This window comes from Protopterus annectens, chromosome 8.part0 (genome assembly GCF_019279795.1).
Source record: "Protopterus annectens isolate FY-2018-M chromosome 8.part0, PAN1.0, whole genome shotgun sequence".
Taxonomy (NCBI): domain Eukaryota; kingdom Metazoa; phylum Chordata; order Ceratodontiformes; family Protopteridae; genus Protopterus; species Protopterus annectens.
Window position 1 is genome coordinate 164,040,232 of NC_056741.1, and position 25,135 is coordinate 164,065,366.

At 47.1% G+C, this 25,135-nt stretch overlaps 1 protein-coding gene across 1 annotated transcript in view; it reads right to left on the minus strand.

The window, feature by feature from the left end:
• The window catches only part of LOC122808173 (beta-citrylglutamate synthase B-like), a gene marked incomplete at its 5' end in the record, with an annotated part of 511,166 nt that overhangs the window by 8,001 nt on the left and 478,030 nt on the right, over window positions 1-25,135 (minus strand). The gene's annotated exons all lie outside the window — the stretch shown is intronic.

Below are 25,135 nucleotides of genomic sequence, written 5' to 3' on the forward strand. Positions count from 1 at the left end.
CCTCATTGTGGTAAATGACGGCCTTTGGATCCTGTAACAACAAAGGAACGAGGCCTGGATAAAAGGGTTAACAGCCTGAAAATTGGAACAGTAGATGGGGAAAAGGGGTGAACTAGGACCTACTCCCTACTAAAACCTGTTGCCACCCTTGGAAACCATTAATGGATGCAAAGGGGGTCTTAATCTGCGGAACCTTTTTATGGGAAATAATGCAACAATTTGCAAATTTTTGATTAAAGGTGCCCCTAATAAAGGAGTAAACAACCGGGTGATTTCGGGAATTAAAACAAATTCCATTACTCGAAAAATTTCCCACTAGGGGATTCCAAAAGCCATAATATTTATTTTAGAACACCTTAGCAAAGGCAATTGATAAAGTACCATCTTATGAAATGAATTAACATAATGCCGACGAACCCTTTAGACCCAAGCAGGTCCAGTCCAATTTTCCCGGGTCAAGGTGTAATAGTTAACACAAATTGCCACGGTAAGCTCGGGCTAATTTTGCCTGAAATAAAGGATGTGACCAGCTTGGCAATAGGCTAAATTAAAACTTCCAAAAAGTAGTCATGGAAATAAAGTCCTAAATTAAAATTCTGCGTCCCAAAATGAAAAATTTATTTTCATTTCCGACTGCATCACATGCTAAAAGGGGGTGCCATTAAAATAGCCTAGGCGCGGAAAATTAAACCTATGACGTATCCACTGAGCAGTAACCGGATAATAGCCTCTTCCTTAAATTTTTACACCGGGCGGATACTATGGCACTTCCGGGAACTTGGGAGGCCGGGGGAGAATAAATACCAACTGAAAGGGAAAAAACCCTAGGCCTGGATGGATCGTCAAGGGGACTTTTATGAACGAAATGCTGTTCGTTCCATTGCCGTACTCCCAAAAATCCACTCCAGTCCAGGGACCTAGTCCTTACGCCTGCAAACGCGGACTCCTTATTCACCATCTCGTAAACTTCTGGCCCCAGGAAAGCCCCTATGTAGCACATGCAGTCATTAAAATACCCGCCCTTGGGAGACCCACTTAAACCCAATGTCTGACTCAGTTGTAGCTTCTGTAGTTCAGGCCCCTTTCCTGCATCAAGACTCCAAGCATGCTGAATTCTGAATCTGACTGTCGGCGTAAGGGTCCTTGTTTGGGACTTCCTGAGCCACAGAAAACCTAGCTGTGAATTTTAAGACAGTGCAAAGTTGCAGTTTTGTCACTCTTTGGATCCTTTTCCCATTATTGGCTTGGGACACCAAAATCCGAACCCGGGGAGGCCCCCCACTGCAGTCCATGGGGGAGGATTAGGGGAAGTAGGAAGTTCGTTTTTCCGGGGGAAACCATCTGGGGGGTTTTGGTTACACCCAAGAAAACCCCTTAGGGGTTAGGGCTTATTGTCCCGATCCCAGGCATCTTCCAGGAGCATGAAACCCCCGGGGTGGTATAGGAGGCCGGGCCCCTAGGCCATAGGTGGACTGGGGCCCATCATTTTTAAATGCATCCGGCCCGCTGTTCAGAAACTTTTTGGGGATACCAAAAAACCCCAAAAATCCCATAAATGGAGGCCACAGCTGGGGATAGCACCCTGGGATAGGGATTAACCCACGATATCGTTCCCCCCGTCAACTACATGTAATCCGAACCCCCTTGGGTTTTCCCAAGGGGTTACTGGGGGCCCCCCGGGGATTCGCATACAGGCTCCATACTGCTCCGTACAATGGTAAATGGTCCCCGTGTGATCCGCATGTGTTCTGTAGATACCACCTGCTGGAGAGTACTGAACATGATGCAAATGGCCTACATCCTCATGTTGTATGTGATGCTGAGTCTGGCAGGCCACTGTCTGTATACTTCCATCTAGATGAGCTCCCAGCATGTCAGCATGTCATTGACTGCCTCTGCGGATCAGAGTCCTTTTTGGTGCATCCGAGCCCACCACCATCTGTCAAGGATTTTGATGGCAGGTCCAATCCGGCATGCGGCCAGACTTGAGACCATAGCTCCCATTGCATTTCATGGAAGCACCGAATACAGCCATGAACCCTAGGCTGAAGTACTGCCTGCGTCAGCGATGAAATAATGGAGTAATGGAAAATTCCTTTGTGTCCGGGTTAGCATCAGGGTGCTGTCATAGCTCCCCAGAAGCACTTGAAGGGTACAGACTGGCATTCTCTTCCGAACCCAGGATTTAGACGCTTGACTATTCCAATGCGTAGAAGGCCTTTCCCTTTTGAGCAGTCGGCTCGTAATAAAAGATGAATTCCTTTAGCCGAAGTATATACCTGCAGCCTGGATACTCGGTGGAATAACAAGAATGGAACCAGGTAAATTTCCCCGGGAAAACTTCCTAGAACTTGCTATAGCCTGAGGTAGCTCCTTGGGTCAAGTTACCCATGATGCCCAGGGGGTAAAGCTTTGACTCAACATTTGAAGTTGAATGTCCAGTATAATTGGGTAGATAAAACCAAATTGTAATGTCCCCTCTGGTACTAGGACAGGGAATAATCTAGCCTTCTGCCAGGAATCTGAAACTCATTGGTACAGAATTTGGGAGCCCTTACTTACAGATGCTGGCAGCCTTGAAGGGCAGGATGGAAAAACTGGCCTGGTGAACATTCCAGACCATTCTGGGTAAGTATCCATTCTTGGAGACAGTCTTCCTCCAGAGCTCCGGGAAGGTACTCAGCCGCGGCAGGTCTTGGGCTGTTTCATAGACTACCCCCTCACCAGAAGTCTACAGTGACTCCCTCACTAGGCCTGGGCCTTTACCCCTACCACTCTAGACCTACCCCGCTGGGAATCAAGCGGAAAGCCTTAGTACTTGGTTACAGGGTTGAACCATGTGGGGGGGGCCCCCCCCCAAGCAGTGAAGGGTAGCCACTGGATGGGAAGGCTAGCTACTTTTGCTGAGAATTTAGCAAATTCCTTTTTGATTGCCCCGTCAAGAAGGGTAATTGCTGGGGTTTGGAAACCCGCCTTTCCAACCCCGGGGTTACCAAAGGAACTGAAGGTTTACTCGGTCAGGAACTCCCCGCCTTAGGCTTGCAATTCCGAGCTAAGTCCCGTACTCCAAAACTCCTGAGGTGCACCCTTCATTAGCAATAGTGAATAGTTCCAAATCGGTTTCCGTGACCTTCTGGTACAACAGGGGAAAAACCGGCCTTCTGGCCAGGAATCTGTAGCTCCTATTAGACGAAATTTGACTAGCTCGTTTTTAAGGATGTCTGGATCCTTTGAAGGAGCAGGTACCCTACCTGAATGTGGAAAATAGAACCATTTGCTGGGTATTAACCAAAGTCTTTAAGAAAGTTCCCTCCATGTGCCCGGGGCTATTTAGGGGTCCTTGGCGTTTACGAAGGACTGCCCCGCCTCAGAGACTCGCAGGGCCCCTTCTAGGCCTAAAAACTTGGCTCTGCCCAACCCTCTAGACCACCCTAGACGGGAATCATAAGCGGGTAAGCCATCCTAGGGCAATGTCACTAACTGGGCTCACCTGAAAAACCTTAAAGTTTGCATAGACTGTGCCCCCTTTTTTAAACTCTTGCAAGGACCAAACAAACATCAGACTGCAAAGCCCAATCCTGTTACACCCTATTCTGATCCTAACCGCTGCCTCAAGACAAACAGTGGCGCCACCCAGTGGAGCCTGCAGCATCAAAACCACATTGACGAATGTTGCCCACTTGTCAGCCATGTAAACCTAACCTTATCAAACCTGGAGCTCCACTAATTTAAGTAAAGAGTATCTATTTAACGTGAACTGACTTCACCCTCAGGAGGGGAGTACCTTTTTCCATTATCCAAACCCTTGCTCTCCAAGGGACCATTTACACTGGGCCTCACTTTAGGTCCCCGGAGCTCGTCGCCCGGACCTAAAAATATTTGACTCAGGACCCATAATACCTATCGGTTTACTGGGGAGGGGCAAAGATAGGATTCCTTCCAAACACTTCACCACTCAAACAGGAGGATAGCTAAGGCCTATGCTGGGAAAAATTGTTTAAACCTTTACCGAAGAACCCCTTTTCCATAAAATGGTCCCTCGGAACTGCAAGTGGAATGAAATCCTCAGAGAAACTAAGGATGATATCCACATCAGAATCAGAATAAGGAGGACTCTGACATCTCGGCCAGAAGCAGGTATCAAACTCAACCAGGTCCACCCAGGCCTCATCAGGAGGGCCCAAAAAGCCTATTTAAAACTCAGCCTTCCATTCAGGGCACGGCCTAGGACCCCCCGGGGCCCCCCCCGGCATGTTGGGCCCCCCTTTAAAATTTTTGGGGCCAAAAAACCAAAGCTAAAACCCCCCAAACCTCCTAAACTTTTTCCACCCTAACCCCCCCCCCCCCCCCCCCCCCCCCCCCCCCCCCCCCCCCCCCCCCCCCCCCCCCCCCCCCCCCCAGTTGGTCTCCCTGACCTAAAACTTGCTCAGGCCCATAATACTCCGGTTAAGGGGAAGGTCAGGTTCAGAAGTCTAAAACACTCCACACTTCAAACAGAGTAGCTAAAGGCATCGGGGAAAGAATCCACCTTTTAATAAAACGCCTCCATTTAAATGCCCCTGTGAGACTAAATGAAAAAAGGGAGACAAGAAAATCTCCCATTCAGGGGGGGGTGGGGGTGGGGGTGGGGTGGGGGGGGGTGGGGGGGGGGGGGTGGGGGGGGGGGGGGGGGGGGGGGGGGGGGGTGGGGGGGGGGGGGGTGGGGGGGGGGGGTGGGGGGTGGGGGGGGGGGGGGGGGGGGGGGGGGGGGGGGGGTGGGGGGGGGGGGGGGGGGGGGGGGGGGGGTGGGGGGGTGGGGGGGGGGGGGGGGGGGGGGGTGGGGGGGGGGGGGGGGGGGGGGGGGGGGGGGGGGTGGGGGGGGGGGGGGGGGGGCCCAGCTGGACCAGTCTAGCTAGTCTAGGAGTCAAGATGTGACCCTCAGGTCCCATCGGAGACTGTTGCCTCTCATAACCCTTTTCCGGTGAGTCTGCCAGTAGCATCAGTTTTTCCAGAGTCAGGCAGAGTCCAAAGGTCACCTGGAGTTGCCTAGTCTGCGGAACAATGCCTGAGCCAAGGTGCAGAAAGACTGAGCCTCAGTGCCATTTATGCAAATCAGCTAGCCATCATGCCTCTGGGTAAGCTATATTTAACTGCACTAGGATATTACTTAAAATGGGTAAAGGGCCCCCCCCACCCCCCCCAAAGGCCCTCCCCACTGAGGTGCCAAGGGGGGAAAAATTTTTAAAGGGAAACCCGGGGAAAATGTTTGGGGCCCCGGGGCCCCCAAACCGGGGGGTGACAAAGGGGGTGGGGGATTTAAAACACCCTATGGAAGGGAACCCAAAGGGAAAGGGGGGGAAAAAAATTTTTAAAGGGCCCCCTGATGGAAGGGCCCTGGTGTTAAACCCCAATTTAAAAGGGTTGGAAAAACCCCATAGTTTGGAAAAGGGTAAACGTGGGGGACCCCGGGAAGGGCTCCCCCTCCATCGGATTTCTCCCAAATTTTTGGGGGGGAGTAAATTTTTTTGGGGACCTAGAGGGAAAAAGCCACCCCTTTCCCAAAGGCTGGGGGCGGGCCTCCCTAAAAGGGGGCGGGCCCCCGGGTACCCCCCGGGCCCCCTCACCCCCAAACCCGGGAAGGGGGGGAAAATCATAAAGAAATTTATTGCCTTTAAAACCCCCCCGGGGGGGGGGAGGAGCTTAACCCCTTTTTCCACCGGGGTTTCCCCCCGCTGCCCCCGAGCCCCTTTCCCAAAAAGGGGCCTTTAAAAAAACCGGGCCATGGGGGAAACCCTTTTTTTTTGATTCAAGGGGTTTGGGGGTAGCGCCCTGGGACCAGGGTGGTTTGGGTTTGCTGGGAAAACCCCCAAATTTAAATTGGGGGGGGGCCCCCTTTGGGCCCCGGGTTTAAAACCTAATTAAAACCCCGGAAATTCCCTTCCCCCACCCAAAAGGGGGGTTTTTTTCCCCAACCCCCTGGACGGAAACTTCCCCAAATTTTGGAAGTTCAAATTTGGGGGGGGGAAAAAACCCTCCCCATAAGGGGGGGGCCCAAACCCAGGAAATGATTTGGGGCCCCGCAAAAACCCTCGGGAACCCCGGGGGTTTGGACCAAACCCCCAGGGAAACCCAAGGTGCCCCCCCCCGGGGGGAATGAAAACCCCCCAAGGTTTTTTTTTTGGGGGTGCTAAAAAAATCCAGCTCCCGGGTTTTGGTTTCCCCCCCCCGGGGGAACCCCCCCCGGAAAGCCAAAAAAAATTAAAAAAAGGGAATGGCCCCAAAATTTTTCGACCGGTATTTCCCCCCCAAACCTTTAAAAGGAATAGGGACCAATCCCCACAAATTCCAGCTTTCTTCCCCCAGGTGGTTTGGGGGGGGAAAGGGGGTTTTTTGGGAAAGGAGGGTTAAAAACCCCCCAAAGGTTTTAAGGGGAAAATTGGGGTTTAAATCATTTTTTTGTTGCCTTTGGCCCCTTTTTGGGGGAGAGAGGCAGGGGGAGTATTAAAGGGTTTTCCACTGAAAAAAAGTCCATTTCCAGTTTGTTGTGAAACCTTTGCAAATTTTTGTTGGTTGTAAAAGGCAAAAGATCTATGTCGGGATCCCCATTTCCTTTTTAATTGAAATGGATCCAGTCCACCTTTGGGGGTCCATGATTTCCGTTATTCCCAGAGTTTTTTCCCAAAATCAGGTAGTTGCAAAGGGGGAAGAAGTTCCCCCCTTGTTTTTCCCCATGGTGGGTTTTTTTCTTTTTGTGTTTTCCCATGAAGTGGGTTTGGGGGGTAGGGCACTGCGAGATTCCTTTTTTAGAAATTTAAAGCATTTTTTGGGCCTTTCCCCAATCTCTTCCCGTAGGGAGGATTTCAAAGTGTTCATGAAACTTGTTTTATGCCGGAAATTTCTGAACAAATAGATGTCCCCATTCCTTTTAACTTAAGGGGACCACCCGAACGTAGATTTGCCATCCCAAAAAATCCCAAAACTTCTAAATTCCATAGGGGCCCTTTGACTCCATAAGGTTTTCTCAAATCATAAATTTAAGTGCGCTTCTTAAACAGGCACTGTAGTGGAAATGAAAGGCAATTCCTAAAAGGGCCCGAAATAAGCCACCGTTCGTCCGGGGAACCCGTGGGAAAACCACACCCCCTTGGAGAACTTTAAATGTCAGGGTGGAATCATGAACTTTTAAGGATAGTTCCCATTGCAACTTTATGAATTATAATGGGGTGCTGAGCCAAACAAATCTAACTGGACTTGCTCAACATTTTGAAATAGTCATGCCTTGTTTCCTGGCGTGGTAAGCCATTTGGGGTAGTCGATTAACATGCTCCTAGAATATATCTTAAGGACTAATGATTTTAGTGAGGACCTAGCATGTCAAAGTCTTCAAACGCCAGAGCTGTAAAAATGCCTTTTTTCTGAATAGACATCAGTCGTAAGGAAATTGAATTTCTTGAATCCATTTGCCACATGAAAGCCTGGTCAGTAACCAAGGCAGTCAAAATTGCTATCATTAGCCAGCTGATATTCTCTGGGCTTTGCCTGGGACATCAGCTTGCCTCTTAGATCCAGGGCCCAGAACGTTGCCCAGCGCAAAACTACATCCATTTTGAATTTGGTATAAGGAATGGTCAATAGGGGGCAGTATTGGCTCCGCTTGGGCCTTTGGGTACCAAGAAAAGCTTGATAAACCTTTGCTGCTGCGAGGTACTGTTGAATGGCCTCATGTCCTAGTAGACCTGTGCCTTTCCCAGTTTTGGCAATCGGAAGCATTTGCATTTCAAGGGATGAATGACCTTACCTTGTGACATTCTTAGACACTGTCCTGGTTATATATCCCAAAAAAATGCTATTTCCCAATTGCTGCCAAGAAAGGGGCTTTGCAGGCAGGAATCATTGGGAGGTAAGGTTTTCGTTTTTGGGGGAAACCCCTTGTGCCTAGAACCTTCCTGGAACTGCCAGATGATCGCCTTGAGTCGGACACGTAATGGAAATTCCTCGAGGCGTTCTATAAGCTGGTGGCTGACTGAAATCTTTTAAATTGAAATTACCTCCTATTCTTTAACCCTCTTCCCAAAAAAAACCTAAAGGGCATCCAAAAAACTTACATTCACAAATTTTCTTTAACCAAGCACCCCAATTTCAAACCACGGCCCAAGAAAAATTGGGAAATTTTTCCCCAAATTTTAGGCTGGAATAATTCCTTTTTTTTTTGCCCTTAATTTAAACATTTCTGGTTTTGCCAGTCTGGCAGGCCACTTGTCTTGTATCCACTTTCCATCTAGATGAGCTCCCCAAGCAATGTCTGAGGCATCTGTCGTTAGAATCTGACTTGCCTCTGGCCGGGTCACAGAGAGTCCCTTGTTTAGGTGACATTCCTGAGCCCACCACAAAAATTCCTTTTGAATGCAAGGTATTATTTGAATGACAGTGTCCAAATCCTGGCAGTGCTGTGTCCATAGATTTTGAGATACCATTGTAGCTTCCTCATATGCAGTTTGGCATTGGGAAGCACCAGAATACAAGATGCCATGAACCCTAAGGCTTGAAGGACTGTCCTTGCAGTCAGCCCGACTGAAGAGATAATTGATGGAAGTAACTGGAAAGATTCTTTGTTTGTCCGGGTTAGAAAGGCCATCTGGGCTGCTGTATTCAGTCTCACACCCAGAAAGCACATGTCTTGAGAGGGTACTAGACTGGACTTTATTTCGCTCACAGAATACCCTAGGCATCTTAGCACTGCTATGACATATTCCAAATGCTGTAGAAGGTCTTCCTTTTCTTGAGCCAGAATCAGGCAGTCGCCCAAGTAAGGATAGATTTGAATTCCTTTTAGCCTGAAGTAAGCTATCACTGGAGCCAGAACCTTTGTGAATACTCTGGGCGCAGTAGATAAACCAAAGGGCAATGCAGAGAACTGATAATGAGAATTTCCAGCTCGAAAACGCAGATACTTTCTGCAACTTAGTCTTATAGGCACATGAAGGTAAGCTTCCTTGAGATCTAAAGTTACCATCCAGTGATCTTTGCCCAGTAGAGGTAAAAGCAGTTGTAACGTCAACATTTTGAACTTTGGAATGTCCAGATAAGTGTTGAGGATAGATAAATCCAAAATTGGTGTCCACGTGTTCCCCTTCTTTGGTACTAGGAACAGGCGAGAATAAAATCCTAGGCCCCTTTCTGGCACAGGAACTGACTGAATGGCTCCTATTTGGAGTAACAGAGAAATTTGTCAGGGAGCCTCTGTTCTTTGTAGAGGAGGAATGTCTGGCATGCCTTTGAAAGGAGGCAAGGTATGGAAATAAAACCTGTAACCGTGGTGAATGATATCCAGAACCCATTTGTCTTGGGTAATTAAATCCCAATTTTCTTTGAAAAGAGACAGTCTTCCTCCTAGAGGTGCCGCCAGGCGAGAAGGTACTGGCAGCTGAAAAGGCAGGTCATTGGGTCTGCTTACGAAAGGACTGACCCCTGCCCTCACCAGAAGTCTGAGCAGGTGAACTCCTGTCCTAGGCCTAAAAGAACCTTGAGCTCTGCCCCTACCACGTCTAGACCTACCCCTAGACTGGGAATCATAAGCAGGATAAGTCCATCCCTTAGCAGGCCAATTTCTACTAAACTTCGGAGGCTGCACCTGCAAAAAATCCTTAACAGTTTGCATAGACTTAGCCTTGTCCTCCATTTTCTTTAAAACTGCTTCCACAGGCGAACCAAACAACACATCAGACTGTAAAGGAGCATCCAAAATCCTTGTCTTAACATGCTCAGCTAAGTTCTGATCTCTCAACCAGGCGTGCCTACGAAGAACAGAACCAGTGGCAGCCACCCTGGAGGAGGCCTGCACAGCATCAAAACCACATTGCAAGGAATGTTTACCCACTTGTTCAGACACATGAACTAAATCCTGCAACTCTTTACACTCAATACCTTCCGCCAGAGCATCCACCTTAGATTTCAACTGTGAAAGAAGATAATTCTGATATTTTAACATGTGAAACTGACAATTCAACGCCTCATGGCTAAAGTGGATGAAGTATACACTTTCTTTCCCCATCTATCCAAAGCCCTTGCCTCTTTATCAGGAGGGACAGGATTTTTAACAACTGAGGCCTTCACACCTTTAGGCCCCTGAGAGACAGTTTCGGGTCTGCCCTAGGACTCTTAAAAGATACTTATGAGCGTCAGGCACACTATAATACCTATCCGGTTTAACTGGGGCAGGAGGCAAAGAATCAGGATTCAGGAAGCCTCTGCAAAAACATCTTCCACCACATTCAAAACAGGAGGTATAGCTAAAGGCCTATGCTGGGGTAAAAACAAGAATTCCCTAAGCCTTTTCCTGGAATCAGAGAAATCTTGCCCTTCCCATTTAAAATGCTCCCTCATGGAATGCAGAGTCTCTGAAAATGAAAAATCCTCAGGAGGAGAAGCTGAAGGAGTAGAATCATCCACATCAGAATCAGAATAAGGAGGGAACTCCTGCAAGTCTTCAGCCGAAGACTCAGAAGCCTCCGAGCATTGCTCAAAACTCTCAAACTCAGGTTCCACCCTAGGCCTCTTATCAGGAGGGGGCATAGAACCCCTTATCATAGTAATCAAATCCTCTGCCATTTTAAGCATATGTTTCTTAGGCAAAGACCCTGAGGCACTAGGAGAAACCCCCACTGAAGCAAAACTTGGCCTGCCCCTCAAAGAAGCCTTGGAAACAGAAGGGGAGGCTCTAACCACCTTAGGAAGAGAAGGAAGAACAGCCACCTGAGAAGCCCCCTCAGCCTGGCCTACTTCCTGAGAGGATACATCCTGTAACAGTAAAGTCTCTCCCTGAGACTCCAAAGAAACACCTGGCAAAACCTCCGCTCCACTGAGTTTCTAAAGAACCGACGCCTGGGACTGTCGGTTCTTCCACTCTAGGCTTTGCTGCTTTGTCCTTGCGCTTTTAGTCGAAGCGCCGGAGCATCCGACGGCATTTTATAATTACAACGCTTCCCAAACACTAACCTGGCACAGTCTAACCTTCTCTTAATAGTGCGTTTGTTAAATCTAGCACAAGAGCGCATCCAACAACGCCGTGCTCAGGCCCTAAACAAGGTATACACAAAGTATGGTAATCCCTATGAGGTATCTGTTTCCCACAAGAAATACAGTTATTCACTTTTTCTGACATCCGTTAAATACTGAGGCAAGAAAAACCAAAATATTCCCAACGGGTACTTAGCCAACTTTGATTCGGTCTGAAACTCTGACTTCAGAAACTTTCAGAACGCCAACCTGCACTCGCAAAATTGCTTCTGCATCGGACCATGCGGCAAAAAAGACTGAGGATATGGCGTGGGTCATGCGCATTAGTACCCTGACGTACTGACGTCAGTCTAATGCGCCGTGACCGACGTCAGCCATATACTTTGGTATTCGGGCCGACTGGACAGCGGACTACCCAATAGTTAGGACTGCAGCAATGTGGAATGAAGAACATCAGCATTAGGAGCGGCTATGAATTCCTGCAGAACTGCAGTGGCAAAGCCTGCCCTGGACTTAGAGTAGAGGCAGATGACAGTGCTTTGTAAAGGTGTGCACTGAACTCAAGTAGCAGCCTCTAAAATGTCCTTGGTTGGTACTACCCTAAGAAAGGCTGCTGAAGTGGCTGCAACTCTGGTTGAATGAGGCCTAATGCCCTTAGGCACTGGCTTGTCATGGTGTAAGTAGCAGAAACAAATGCAATGGCCTATCCACTTTGAAATAGTCTGCTTTGAGATAGCCTTTCCTTGTGATCCTGCAGCATATGCCACTAGTAATTGCTCTGTCTTTCTGAAAACTTTGGTTCTGTCCAAGTAGAATCTAAGCTGTGTACGTCCAAAGAATGCATAATTCTCTCTCCCTTGTTCTGTGGATTTGGATAAAAAGTTGGCAGATGAATAGTTTGGTTAAGAGCCACACTGGACACCACCTTAGGCATAAATGTTGGGTTTGTCCTCAGAGACCCTGTCTGGATAACAAAATGATAACAGGTTCCACAGCAATGAGTGCCTGTAGCTCTGAAACTCATCTTGCAGAAGTTATTGCTGGGAGCAGAGCTGTTTTCCAAGATAAAAACTTTATATCAGCAGTAGCAGCTGGCTCAAAAGGAGGCAGGGTGAGTTTTTCCAACACATAGTTGGGGTCCCATGCAGGCACTGGTGATCTCCTTGGAGGCCTTAAATTTTTGGCTCCTCTGAGGTACTGTTTTAATAAGGGATGAGAAAAGATTGGTGGCTCTGTATTATAGTGAGCCAAAATGGCAGAGGCATGAATTTTAATAGATGAAAAAGATAGGCCTTTGTCCAGCATCTAAGTTAAGTATTGCAAAATCTGAGGGATATTTGGCACAGCTGTATCAGTTACTTGTGCCTGGTTCCAAGCACAGAATGTCTTCCATTTTCCAGCATAAATTTTCCAGTACTAGGCCTTCTGGCCTCCAAAATGACATCCATCACAGCTTTACTGAGAAGTGTGTTTTGTATGCCTACACTATCCGCCATGCTGCCAGGTTTAAAGCCCTGAGTTGGCTGTGCAGGATCTGATTGTTTTTCTGGGACAGTAGATGAGGTATTTGAGGTAAAGTCCAAGCTAGGCATTGAGACAAATTCTTTAGGATTGGAAACCAGTACTGGCGGAGCCAGTCTAGGGCAATCAGTATAATTTTTGGCGGCTTCTGTCTGACCTTTAGGACTACCTTGGGGAGGAGAGGCAGTGGGGGAGGGGCATATACTGATAGGTTTTGCCAGCTGAAAGATAGGGCGTCCACTTTCCATGCTTGTCTGTGATAAGTCCTTGTGCAGAATCTTTTTAGTTGGTAGTTGTGAGGGGAGGCAAATAGATCTATGTCCGGGCATCCCCATTTCCTTGTTATCATGCTGAAGACGTGGATCCAGCTGCCACTCGTGGGGATCCATGAGGTTTCCGCTTAGTTCGTCTGCCAGAGTATTTTTCCCACAAAGTCATGGCTAGTCTGCAAAGGGGGTAAGAATGTGTGCCCCCCTGCTTGTTTATATACCACATGACCGTGGTGTTGTCTGTCTTTATCAGTAGTTGTCCCGGATGAAGTAGGTCCTTGAAGGCTGTCAGGGCATTCTGAACAGCTAGCATCTCTTTTTGATTGATATGTAGATGCATTTGGTTTGAGGACCATGTGCCCTGAATGCATCTTCCTGCTATGTGGGCCCCCCCCAGGCATAATCTGATGCATCCGTTGTTACTGTTTGCCTGGCTGGGGGTAATGTGAATGGCTGTCCCTTGTTTTGGTGACAAGCCTTTGCCCACCATCGAAACTCCTGTTGTAGGCAGGGAACGAGAGTAATCATTGTTTCCAGGTCGTGGCAATGTTGAGTCCAAACACTTTTTAGGTGCCATTGGAGTTTCCTCATATGCAGTCTTGCATATGGAATTAGTAGGATGCAGGATGCCATGAAGCCCAAAGCCTGCAGAATTTTTCTTGCAGACAACTGAGCCTTTGTTGCCAACATTTTGAAATAGGTAGTCAGTTGCCTTTGTTTGTCTGGCGTGAGATAAGCCATCTGGGCAGTTGTATTTAAGCTTGCACCTAGGAATATTATCTCTTGAGAGGGTACTAATTTTGATTTCTTTTCGTTGACTGTGTACCCTAGGCATGTCAGAAGTCTTTTCACAAACGCCAGATGCTGTAGAAGAATGTCCTTGTTCTCTGCTTGAATTAGACAGTCATTCAAGTAAGGATATATTTGTATTCCTCTGTCTGTAGAATGCAATTACTGGTGCCAGGCACTTTGTAAAGTCCCTGGGTGCAGTAGATAAGCCAAAGGGCAGTGCAAAGAATTGCTAATACATTGAGCCAGCCTTGAATCCGAGGTATCTTCTGCATAATTGTCTGACTGGGACATGCAGGTATGCCTCTTTTAGATCTAGAGTCACCAGCCAAGCGTTCTTGCCCAGCATGGGCAGAAGCTGCTGCAAAGTCATCATCTTGAATTTTGGTATATCCAGGAATGTGTTCAGAATAGATAGGTCCAGTATTGGTCTCCAGGCCTTGTCCTTTCTGGGTACCAAGAACAGTCTTGAGTAAAATCCTTGTGCCTGCTTTTGCTGTGGTACTTGTTGAATGGCCCTCATGTCCATGAGGGATGAGACTTGTTTTTGTGCCTCTGCCCATTGATTTTTTGGCAGATCTGGCCAGCCATTTGCATTTGGCAGGGTATGGAAATGGAACCTGTACCCTTGTGACACTATATTTAGAACCCACTTGTCCTGGGTTATAATATGCCAATTTTGAAAAAAAAGTGCTAATTTTCCCCCTAAGGGTGCTGCCAAGAGATAAGTGCTTGGTGCAGGCATGGGGAAGTCATTGGGACTGTTTTCTGTATGGTTGTGATTTGTCTTCTCCAACTTTGGAGGCAGAAGCACCCCATTGTTTTGACCTGTAGGAACCTTGCGCCTGGGATCTGCCTCTAGGGCGTCTGGATCTGCCCCTTTGAGGTCTGTCTGACACAGGAAAGGACCAATTCTTTGTAGGCCAGTGTCTACTAAACCTAGGTGGCTGTACTTGTAAAAAATCTTTGACAATTTGCATAGATTTAGCTTTGTCCTTCATTTTCTTTAACACCTCCTCTGCCTTAACACCAAACAATCATGCTGTAAAGGTGCATCTAATAATTTAACTTTGACATGATCAGACAGATTTTGTTCCTTTAACCAAGCATGCCTCCTAATTACAGAACTCGTAACTGCGGCCCTGCAGGAGGCCTCCAAAGAATCAAAACCACATTGCAAAGTATGCTTTCCAACTTGTTCAGCTGCATGCAATAAATCCTGCATTTCCTTGTTTTCTGCACATTCAGAGTTTAATAACATTTTCTGTTTAAGCAATGCCATGACACGTTACTGATATTTGAGCATATGAAATTGACAGTTTAAGGCCCTTATAGCCAAGGTAGCAGATGTGTAAACCTTTTTTCCCCATCTATCCAGTGCTCTAGAATCTCTGTCAGAGGGGGTAGGGTTTTTTGCAGTGGAAGCCTTAACTCCTTTGGGACCCTGTGAAATAGTTTCTGGGTCTGCAGCAGGGTTTTTAAAGAGGACTTTATGAGAGTCAGGAACCCTGTAATATCTGTCAGGCTTAACTGGAGCGGGAGGTAAGGAGTCAGGGGTAAGACTAGACTCTTGAAAACACATCTACAATATCTAACACAGGTGGAATGGCTAGTGGCCTGTGTTGAGGTAGTAAAAGGAAATCCCTAAGCCTCTTTTTAGATTCTGAAAAATCTTGGCTCTCCCAGTGGAAATGCTCCCTCATGGTATGCAAGGTTTCCCCAAAAGAATAGTCTTCTGGAGGAGAAGCTGAAGGTATAGATTCCTCAGCATCAGAATCCTCATGGGGGAAGACAATATTCCTGATCAGAAGAGGAATCAGAAGAAATAGAAACCTGATCTGAAGATTCATAGTCAGTCTCTTGCCTAGGCCTCTTATCGGGGGGGCTCTAAAGTAGCGGGCGGCAGGGGCTGCGAAAGAGCGGGCGTCAGGGGCTGCGAAAGCGCCTCACTGAGAACTGGCGAACCGACGACTGGCTTAGGAGAAGCTTCGTCGTCGGTTTTGGGCCTCGGTTGTCTAATCTCTCTCCTTTTCTTTGCGTTTTTTGTGAACTCCGGTAGTCGGATGGCTATCCGACGACATTTCTGAATAATTAAACCGGCGTCCAAAATAGTTTAAAGCAAAATCATACAGAAGCTTAATAGCGCGTTGGTTAAATCTTGCACAAAACCGACAACCAGAAACGTTGTGATCAGGGCCTAGGCAAGGAATACAATAAGAAAAAGTCCTTATGAGGTATTTGCTTTCCACAAAAAATACAATTATTTACTTTTTCTGACATCGGTATGGAGCAAGAAAAAAGTTTCCCCAACGGGGTACTTAGCTTTATTGAAGACTTCGGATCTGAAACTCGAACACGAAAATCTCAGGAGTCGGCCGACCGGCACTTGCGAACTGCTTCTGCTTCGGGCACTGCGCGGCAAGAAAGACTAAAGAAAATGGTGTCGGCCGCATCTTTTATACCCCCGACTACCTGACGTCAGGGAGGGGCGATAGCAGCCGACGCAGGATCCGGGACTTTGGAATTCGGGCCGACAGCAGGATTATCCAAATGTAATGACTGCAACAGTGAAACATGAAGAACATCTGTCTTTATGGAAAATCAGGTACAGAGGTTGGGAAGATAAAGCCTGAATCTCTGACATTCTTCTGGCAGATGGAATGGCCACTACAAAGATTGTCTTCCAAGACAAAAATTTTATATCACATGTGGCTGCAGATTCAAAGGGGGCTGAACGATAAAACGCAGCACTAAGTTAAGGACCCCCCCCCCCCTTCCATGGGACCTAATGAGGTGGTCTTAGTAAAAGGGTCCCCTTCAGAAAGGCTTTGCAGAGTTAGAGGGAGATCAGTGAGAAGTTAACGTTCCTGTGTGAAAATCAGACATTGCCACTAATGGCACTAACTGTAGAGGCAGCTGCTCCATTCTGAAAAACATGAGCCAAAAATTCAAGAATAGAGTGGACTGGTGCAGTGAAGGGATCTACACCATGCTGTTGAGCCCAGGATACAAATCTTTTCCACTTGCTCCTATAAAGACGGAGCGGAAGGCTTATGGGAAGATAGTAAGATATGACGGACTGGGGAGGAGAGCATAGCCTGTCTGGCTATTAATGGAACTGGAGAAACCAAGCTGTCAGCTTGAGGTTGGACAAACTGGGATGAATCATTCCTGTCGGATGTGACAGTAGGTCTGGAGTGGGATCCAGAGTCCAAGATTTTCTCAGTAAATGAGGCGGAAGGAAGGGAAACCACTTGCCGAAGCGAAAATGGGGGCAATGAGGATTACCGCTCTCTTCAACCGGTTTGCATTTTGGAGAAATTTGGGAATCAAAGGAGTTGGGGGAGAAAAGGCATACAGTAGACCAGGATTGCCAATAGTTTAGCAGAGCATCCCTTGGTGACTCTACTGACGGGGGAAGTAGGACAAAGTAGCTGCTGCATTTGTTGTTTGGGGGGGATGCAAACAGGTCACAGCAAGGCTGGCGTCACGTGTGTAAGACTCTTTCCATCACTTTCTGGTTGAGGGGCCACTCATGAGACATGAATCTGTTCAACTTGTCCACTATTACCTGGACTCTCGCAATACGAGTTTCTACAAGAAAGTGGTTGGATGAGATTGCCCATTGCCACACACTGAGTGCTTCTTGACACAGAGGGTATGATCTGGTCCCTCCCTGTTTATGTACCAGATGTTGTCTAATTGAATCGCCACCCTTCCTTGTAGGAGATCATTCATGAAAGCCTGCAATGCTACAAGCAATGCTCTCTTCTCAAAGACATTTGGGTGTAAATTGGCCTCATTGGCAGACCAGGTGCCATGGACCATCTTCCCTAGACAATGCCCCCCCCGGTCATCACAGTGGCCTGGGGCTGAGGGGGGAACAAAGGGTCGGCCTTGTGTTAGCAGAGTGGAATGAATGCACCAGATGAGATCTCTTTTGCAGGTGCCCATAATGAAAATCTTTTAGAACATAGGTTGGTAGAGAACTGACCACTGTGTAGCTGGTAGCTACTGCAGTACTCACACATGAAAAATCGCTAGCGGGACCAACGTAATAGTTACTGCCATTGATCCCTCAGCCTGTAGGACGCAACAGGCACCTATCATCCTGTTTTGAAGCAGCTTGCAAGTATGGTGCCTGTACCCTGGAGGATGGAAGTTTTGCAATCCTCTAAACTTGTATCTAGGACTGCTCCTATAAATTCCAGCATTCGAGAAGGTTCCAACTGAGATTTTTCATAACTTATGGCTATCCCTAGCTCTGTACAGGTGTGGATAGTCTCTTGCTTGGATAAGTAGATGCCTGGTAGCAGCAGAAATGAGCCAGTCATCTAAATATGAAAATATGCAGAATCCTTGTTTCAGGTGAGCCGCTACCACTACCATGCACTTAACGAACACACTCTGGCCTGCAGTGAGACCAAAGGGCAGTGCTCTGAACTGGTAATGACTGGCTCCCAGCTGGAAGCGTGAATGACTTCTGAAATGCCTGTCCATCTTTATATGGTATTACGCATACTGAAGGTCTATGGAGCACATCCAATCGCCCTGTTCCAAAAAATAGTATGGGCATAGAACTGACTTGTTTAGTCTGCTGAGATCCAGTATTGGTCTCCAGTCCCCTGTTTTCTTTGGAACTAAAAGGTTCCAAATCCTCTCTGGTCTGGGGGGAACCTCTTGGATTACTCTTCTTGCAGTTTTTGTATCTGAACTGCATGATCCCTTTGACTGGGTGGAACATCCGGGATTAGTTGTTTGGGGAGGTGGATGAAGAAAGGGCATTGTTAGGTAAAGTACAGTTGTGTATACTTACCATAAATGTAGATGTTAGAGTATATTCACTGTTGCAGTCATCACTTTTGGGTTATCTGCTTGCAGTAGCCATCAGTCGGCCTGATTAACAAAGTCTTGGGTCCTGCATCGGTTGCTGCCCCTTCTTCCATGACATCAAGTCATCAAGGGTATAAAACATGCAGCCGACGCCATTACAACAGTTTTTCCTGCCCAAGATGTCAGGTGCCCCCTTAATGGGAAGCAATTAAATCTATAAATATACAAGGTTATACCTCCAATAAAAAAGTAAATACACCAAAAAGCTTTTGAAGATAGCAAAGGAAAGTAGAGGTATATCCAAAAAAAGAAGGGGGCTGGAGGGAGGGTAACCAGGATTGCAACAGTGAATACACTCGAACATCTACATTTATGGTAAGTGTACACGACTGTAATATGATCTTCGTGTTTCACTGTTGCAGTCATCACTTTTGGATATATTCCCAAAGCTAACGATGGGAGGAGGAATTTAAATAGAATTTGGACCAGCTAAAAGGCCTTGCAAGACTGCAGTGGCAAAGCCAGCTCTGGATTTAGAGAAAATTGGCAGATGGTAATACATGGTGAAAGTATGTACAGAACTCCAGGTAGCAGCTTCTAGGATGTCCCTGGTAGGGACGCTTCTGAGAAATGCTGTAGAGGTAGATGCAGCCCTGGTAGAGTGGGGACTGATCTCCTGTGTGATAGGTTTTCCATGGTGTTTGTAACAGAAATTAATGCAATGGCCTATCCATTTGGAAATGGTTTGCTTTGAAATGGCCTTCCCTTCTGCCCCTGCAGCAAATGCCACCAGCAGTTGATCAGATTTCCTTTGAGGTTTAGTTCTGTCCAAGTAGAATCTAAGTTGTCTGTGCACATCTAAGGAGTGCAGAATCCATTCCCCTTTGTTCTGTGGATTAGGGAAGAATGTTGGCAAATGTATGGACTGATTAAGGGCCACACTGGTTACCACCTTGGACATGAAGGAGGGACTGGTCCTGAGGGACACCCTGTCCGCATGAAAGATGATGAAAGGCTCCACTGCCATGAGGGCCTGTAATTCAGATACCCTTCTTGCTGAAGTAATTGTTAAAAGGAAAGCTGTTTTCCAAGAAAGGAATTTTAAGTCCGCATTGGCAGCTGGCTTGAAAAGAGGAAGGGTGAGTTTTTCCAATACAAAGTTGAGGTCCCAGGCTGGAGTTGGAGCTCTCCTGAGTGGTCGTAGATTTTTGGCCCCTCTGAGAAACTGCTTAAGCAGTGGATGAGTGAAGAGGGGGGGCTCTGTGTTATAATAAGTTGAGATGGCTGAGGTGTGAATTTTGATGAAGGAGAAAGACAGGCCCTTATGAAGCATCTCAGTTAAGTATTGTAAAATCTGAGGTAAATTGGGCACTGCTGTGCTCATCCCTTGAGCTTGGTTCCAGGCACAGAATCTTCTATTTTTCAGCGCAAGACTTTCTGGTACTAAGCCTCCTTGCCTCTAAAATGATATCCATCACTTGTTTACTGAGAGATGGTAAAGGAGAAATTATGTAATTAGCCAGGCTGCTAGATTCAGTGTTTGAAGTTGAGGCTGCAGAATTTGGTTCTCCTGCTGAGACAATAGAGTAGGAATCTGAGGCAGGTGCCATGGGGCCCACAGTAACACACTCCGCAAGAGAAGGTACCAAGTGCTGGCGTGGCCAGTCTTGTGCAATCAAAATTGTCCTTGGTTTGTCTTGTCTGATCTTTAGTAGTACTTTGGAGAGCAGAGGAGGAAAGGCATAAACTGATAGGTTTTTCCAGCTTAAGGACAGATCATTCACTTTCCAAGCTTGTTGTGGGGAGTTCCTTGTGCAGAATTTGTCCAACTGATGGTTTTGGGGGGAGCCAAACAGGTCTATATCTGGGCTCCCCCATTTGCTTGTTAATATGTTGAAAATCCTTGGTTCCAGTTTCCACTTGTGTGGGTCCATGAGGTTTCTGCTTAGTTCGTCTGCCAGAGTATTTAGTTTTCCTGGCAGGAATTGAGCTTGTAAATGTACATGCTAGCTCAGGGCTGTGTTCCCCAGTGCCACGGCTAGTCTGCAGAGGGGGTAAGAATGTGTATCCCCCCCCTCCTGCTTGTTTATGTACCACATAACAGTGGTGTTGTCAGTTTTTATCATTAATTGTCCTGGAAGAATGTGGTCCTTGAAGGCTGTCAGAACATTCTGTACAGCTAACATTTCTTTTCGATTGATATGCAGGTGCATTTGACTTGGGTTCCATTTGCCCTGAATGCACCTCCCTGCCAGATGGACCCCCCATGCATAGTCTGATGCATCTGTTAAGGTTTGGGTGGCAGGAGGTAGTGTGAATGGCAGACCCCTGTTTTGGTGGCAGGCCTCTGCCCACCAAAGGAATTCTAAGCGTAGGCAAGGTATGATAGCAATCATTGCTTCTACATCCTGTGAATGTTGACACCATAGGCTTTTGAGATACCATTGCAGTTTCCTCATATGCAGCCTTGCATATGGAATTAAAAGAATGCAGGAGGCCATGAACCCCAAGGTTTGCAGTATTTGCCTTGCAGATAACTGGGTTTTTGTGGCCACTTGTTTGAAGTAGGTTGTCAAATGAATCAGTTTCTCTGGCGTGAGGAAAGCCATCTGGGAAGTTGTATTCAAGCTTGCTCCCTGGAATATAATTTGTTGACAGGGTACCAAGTATGATTTCTTTTCGTTTATGGTGTATCCCAGACAAGTCAGTACCCTTTGAACAAAGGTCAGATGATTCAAAAGTATGTCCTGGCTTTCTGCCTGAATTAAGACAATCGTCCAGATACGGGTATATTTGAATATTTCTTTGTCTGCAGAATGCAATGACTGGAGCTAGGCACCTTGTGAAAACCCTGGGCACAGTAGATAAGCCAAAGGGCAGTGCAGAGAACGGACAGTGCATTTAGCCTGCTTTGAAGCGTAGGTATCTTCTGCAAGACTACCTGATAGGGAGGTGCAGGTATGCTTCTTTTAAATCTAGTGCTGCCAACCATGCATTTTTGCCTAGCATAGGAAGCAGCTGGTGAAGAGTCAGCATCTTGAATTTTGGAATCACAAGAAAGGTATTTAGAGTAGAAAGGTCCAGAATAGGATGCCATGTATTGCCTTTTCTGTGTACCAGGAAAAGTCTTGAATAGAACCCTTGTCCCTTTTCCTCTTCTGTTACCAACTGAATTGCCTCCATGTTTAAGAGAGAGAGAGCGTACTTGAGTTTGGGCCTCTGCCCACTGATTTGGGGGTAGATGTGGCTACCCGCTTGGTGTTGGTAAGGTGTGGAAGTGAAATCTGCAGCCTTGGGACACTATTTAAAACCCATTTGTCCTGGGTAATGTGTTCCCAGTTTTTGGCCTGCAGACCAACCTTTCCGCCTAAAAGAGCATTCAGTGCTTGGAAGTTTTAAAAGCAAGTCATTGAGACAGTTTTCCATAGGGGGGGGGGAGTCTTGCTACTCCCTGATTTGGGTGCGGAAACCCCCCACTGCTTAGTCTTGTGCATCCCCTGGAACTAAAACCTGGGGTTTGAAGAGGCTGGAAAGGACCAATTCTTAGAGGGCCAGTGCCTACTAAATCTAGGAGGCTGAACTTGTAAGAAATCTTTAACAGTTTGCATAGATTTAGCTTTATCTTCCATCTTTTTAAGAACTTCCTCAGCCTTGTTGCCAAACAGTTGGTCCTGATTTAAGGGATGATCCAACAAATTAGCTTTAGCATGATCAGGTAAAGATTGCTCCTTAAGCCAAGCATGCCTTCTGAGCACAGAACCAGTAACAGCAGCCCTGCAAGATGCCTCTAATGAATCAAATCCACATTGCAAAGTACGTTTTCCAACCTGTTCAGCAGAATGCATTCAATCCTGTAATTCTTTATTTTCTGCACAGTCAAAAATCAACATAATTTTCTGTTTAAGCAATCCAATAACATGTTGTTGATACTTTCACATATGAAACTGGCAATTTAAAGCCCTAATGGACAAGGTTGCATTAGTATAAATCTTACCCCATCTATCCAGCACCCTGAAGTCTCTTATCAGAAAGGGTAGGATTTTTTAGCAGCAGAAGCCTTAATGCCCTTGGGTCCCTGTGAAAAAGTCTCTGGATCTGCAATAGAATTTTTAAAAAGGAACTTGTGTGAATCAGGAACCCTGTAATATCGGTCAGGTTTTCTGGGAGCAGGAGACAAGGAATCAGGGGCCAAACTAGATTCCGAAAAGGCATCTACAATGTCTAGTACAGGAGGAATAGCTAAAGGCCTATGCTGAGGCAGAAGTAAGAAATCCCTCTTTTTTGAATTAGAAAAGTCCTGGCTTTCCCAATGGAAATGCTCCCTTAGAATATGTAAGGTTTCACCAAAAGAAAAATCCTCTGGAGGGGAAGCAGAGGGAATACAGTCCTCTGCATCAGAATCCTCATAAGTAGATAAGGGCAAATCCAGATAATCAGAAGAATCAGAAAAATCAGAATCCTGGTCAGAAGATTCATAAACAACTTCAAGTCCTAGGTCTCTTAGAAAGGGGAGGATGGCTTCCCCTGATTAAAGTTATAAGATCTTCAGCCATTCTTATTTGTTTTTTAGGCATACAGGCCTGAGAATGTGGCCTGGGCTTCATTTTTTTAGGCATGGTTCGAGATTTAGGCCTAAAAGAAGAAGGAGGCGTCGGTTTAATATGCAAGTCCGTAGGCCTGAATACACCCTCAGAAGCCGGTGCCTGCACAGCGGCTCCGGACCCATCCAAGGTAGAGACATTCACAGGTTCCATAGTTGAAGCATCTCGTGGCATACTGGACTCCGAATGGGTCTCAGTAGAGGACTGCGAATCAGAAGTAACTGGTATCAGGGGCTGCAAAAGCGCCTCACTGAGTACCGGCGAACTGGCGACTGGCTTGGGAGAAGCGTCGTCGGCAGTTTTGGACCTCGGTGGCCTGTCTCTGTCTTTATCCCCCCTTTTTTTTCGGAACCCCGGTAGTCAGATAGCTAACTGACATTTCTGGATAACTAAACCGAGAACCGAAATATTTAGAGGTGAAAATATACAGACGACGGATAGTGCGCTGATCAAATAAAGCACAAAACGGACAGCATGGTACGTTGTGGTCAGGGTCTAGGCAAGGAATACAGTACGAATGAAAATCTTTATGAGGTATTTGCTTTCCACAAGTAATGCAATTATTAATTTTTACTGACATCGGTAAGGAGCAAGAAAAAGTTTCCCCAATGGGGTACTTCGCTTTAGTTGAAGACAACGGTTCTGAAACTCGAAAACGAAAATTTCAGGAGTCGGCCGACCGGCACTTGCGAACTGTTTCTGGCACCCCACGGCAATAAAGACTGATGTAATGGCGTTGGCTGCATGTTTTATACCCCTGGCGACCTGACGTCATGGAAGAAGGGACAGCAACCGATGGAGGACCGAAAACATTCCGGCCGACTGAGGGCTACTGCAAGCAGACAACCCAAAAGTGATGACTGCAACAGTGAAACACGAAGAACATCCTCTGGATATACCCACGTCGGTGGTTATGTTTAACCAGGCTCTCCAGTGCACGGATAACTGAACCCCAGATCACCTCCAGAGCCAGGCAACTGGGCCTCCTTTCAGGAGCGCTGGAAGGATTTCCCAAAGAAAGGTTCCCTGGACCCTTGGCTCTGCAGGTCTCCTCTGCTGCGAGGGCAGGGTTCTCCGGAACTGCCCCCCCCCCACCTCTGAGGGAACTCTCTTCACATGTGTCATAAGACCTTTGTGATTTCTTAAACCATATTTTGCCACCACCTCTGACTCTTTGGATATAGTCTCTGCGGGGTGGAAAAAACATGTGCCCACAGCAGAAAGACTTCTTACCCTCCTTTTCACACCTGGACAGCATATCTTTGACCTTGGAAGCAAAAAGGGATGTGCCGTCAAACAGAGCATTGACAAAGATTTCAAAGGCTCCGCAAAGTTTCATCCAGGCATGCTTTCTTGTAGACATGCCTGAACCCGCCGCTCTGCTCATTCCCTCAGTTGCAATTTATAAGGAAAAGCTAGCTACAGAATGTAGGGTTGCCAGCTGGGAAGTAACCTTTTCTTGGACCACTTCAGCTATGGGTCCTTCAAGGGCATCTCTGAGCTCCTTGATCAGATCCCTCTGAAGTCTAGTAAAATGGGAAAACTAATTCAGCGATTGTAAGACAAAGGTTGCTTCCCACATTTATCCATCCTCCTGGAATCCTTATTAGGGGGATGGATAGTGGAATTTTCCTCAGAGTTCCTTCTTGGTAGCTGCCGCCATGACCATGCTATCTACTGCAACCCTTTTAGTGCAAAACCTTCTGTCTTCTGGCGAGGTAATTTTGTCTGGTCTCTTGAGAGTTGGTAGGAGTATCCTTACAGATATCCTGGGACCTGTGGACCTGCTGTCCCTATGGAATGTCATGGTCAGAATGAGTGTGCAAGGGCTGCAGGTGGGAAGACCGTGGATTTGAGAAGGGAGGTGTCTTAGCTGCAGAGATAGCTATGGCCCTCTCCAGAGCCCAAAGGCCGACTGTTCCTAAGTACAAATTGACCCTGGGTCTGACAAGCCACGCCTATGGACCGGAGCTTGCCCGGGGTCGAAGCCAGAGCCGAGCTCACTTGCGCGGAAGCCCAGTGGTGTATCTGCTCAGAAGGTCCCGGAGTCAAACGCCCCCATGGCCCCTGAGACTCACTATGGTGCAGAGAGCTTCCCAGCTCCGAAAATGTTGAGGAGCTCCGAGC